Raw genomic sequence first — 2317 nt, 5'->3', positions numbered from 1 at the left:
CTTGCTGACATAAAGCATGTTAAATCTGGCTGCATAGACATGACAGAATATGTAAAGAAAATGGAATTTTCAAGTCCCTAATATAAACTGTGCAGTAATTTATTGAAATGTGAATGAGCACTGCTGTTTGCAGAAATGAGATGATTTAAATACACTGTCCTGTTTTTTAATGTGATTATCCTACATATTTATAATAAGATATAGCCGACTTCTTCTGATCTACCTAGTGTCTAGAAACAACTGATAAATAATGCAGTGATTATTGTGTCTAAGGACAGGATACTCAAAAGATGGTACTATGACCTGTGGAGCCAGAAAATTAGTCTCAGAAACCATGCCTCTCTTTTCTCTAACTTCCCCCTTCCACCTGACATATTCACCATCTTTGGTTCTTTTTTGTTAGTTTGTTTTAGATTTTATATAAAACCTGAGATCCAGGGTTTGGGAAGGTGGTGCAGTTGGAAAGTAATTGCTACACTAGCATGAAAACAAGGTCTCAGATGACCAATGCACAAATACACAGTATTACAGTGGGGGCCTGTTAAGTATATGGCTGATTGATTCAGATACCCAGTGCACATATGTCCTCTAAAATAGTGGGTGCCTGGGTATCTGCAACTGAAGGGAACATATAGCAGGGACTGATTAATGTCTGGGGTCGTGGACCAGTCTGTCTAGTCAGCTGGTAAGGTCCAAGTACAATGAGAGACCTCAGATTAAATTAAGGTGGTGAAGTGACTGGCAACAACACTCAGAAACAAACTCTGTATTTTAGTTACTGTTCTATTGCTGTGAAAAGACACCATAGCCAAGGCAATGTATATGTACATGTATATATGTATAAACTCTGCAGTAATTTATTAATTTATATACGTATAAATTAATATATTATATTATATATATATATATATATATATATATATATATATATATATATATATGCTAGCATTTGGGTCTTGCTTACCATTTTGCAAGGCTATTCCGTGACCATAAGGTTGTGGTTTTGGTGGCAAGCAAGTAAGCCTGGGACATCAACAGTAATGAAGAGTTTACTAGCTGATTCACATACAGCAAGAAGAAAGAGGGCATGGTGTGTTCTCTTGAAACCTAAAAGCGCACTTCAGTGATGCACCTCTTTCAACAAGACTAAAACATCTGATCTTTCCTAATCAGTACACTGAAACATGTGAACTTATCAGAATCATACTTATTCAAGCCACCATTGTCTGATTTTCAAATTACATGTTTACATATACATTCACACATACACATACCATACACAGTTGAACTCATACATGTGACCACTCCTTCACACATATACACATAAATAAGATATAATTAAAAATCTAGATTATACATGCAAAGAAAACCAGTGATTTGCCGTTCTGAATTTGAATTTGGCTTATTTCATTTTATATCATGATGTCTGTCCATGCTTCTGAGCACAGTTCTGGGAGACTCTGCCTGCTTATTCTACCCTTTGTTCATAGTGAATGTCTAGGGCTTAACTTTCTACAACTGGTTATTTCTAATCCAGATCAGAAAGAACTCTTGTCTCAGGCAATTATGAGATCTTTTTGCTCAGACCTTTTTCTTAAACTCAGCTGCATTGTTGCCTACCCATTCCGTTCCCCAATCTGGAGGGAGTATTTAAGCTTTGACAATCACCTATCTATGTGTTTTAGATTTTATGTTTCTTGCAGATATATGCATTTTAAATAAATATGAATACCTTATATCTTCTTAATTTACCAATGCCCAGTTTGTTCCAGCAAATTTTCTAAGGACATACAAGAGCTTAACCTGGTACAGCATGAACAACAAAATCTCTACTAGGATACCAAGATGGGGGAGAGCAAACACTTTCCAGATTACAAGAAAGGTATGCTGTAATAGAAGAGACTATTGAAGATGGAATATGGTGGAATGAAAGGAAAGGATCTTAAAATTTATAGCCCAAATTTGAGGAATAATGAAAGATAATGGCTACTGTCCTCAGGCTCTACCAAGAAACTCAAGATAAAATCAAACAAATAAACAAGCAAAGAAAAAACCAACCAAACAAAAATCCCTCTCTTTTTTTGAATTTATTATAGCACTTTATAACTACAGAATCAGAATCCATCTATTTTACTTAGTATTGTATTTGAAGGATGTATTCTGAAATTTTATTTGCTTACCCTCTTTTCTATAAATGATATGAATATTGTCTTTATAGTAAGGTATTATTTTGTATGCTTTAAAACAATTGTTATTATTATCATTTTACTTTTGCTGTATTTATGGGATGAAAAATGGAAATCAGTTTAGGGTGATG

This window comes from Mus caroli, chromosome 1 (assembly GCF_900094665.2).
Source record: "Mus caroli chromosome 1, CAROLI_EIJ_v1.1, whole genome shotgun sequence".
In the NCBI taxonomy this organism is placed as follows: domain Eukaryota; kingdom Metazoa; phylum Chordata; class Mammalia; order Rodentia; family Muridae; genus Mus; species Mus caroli.
This window is presented reverse-complemented; position numbering follows the sequence as displayed.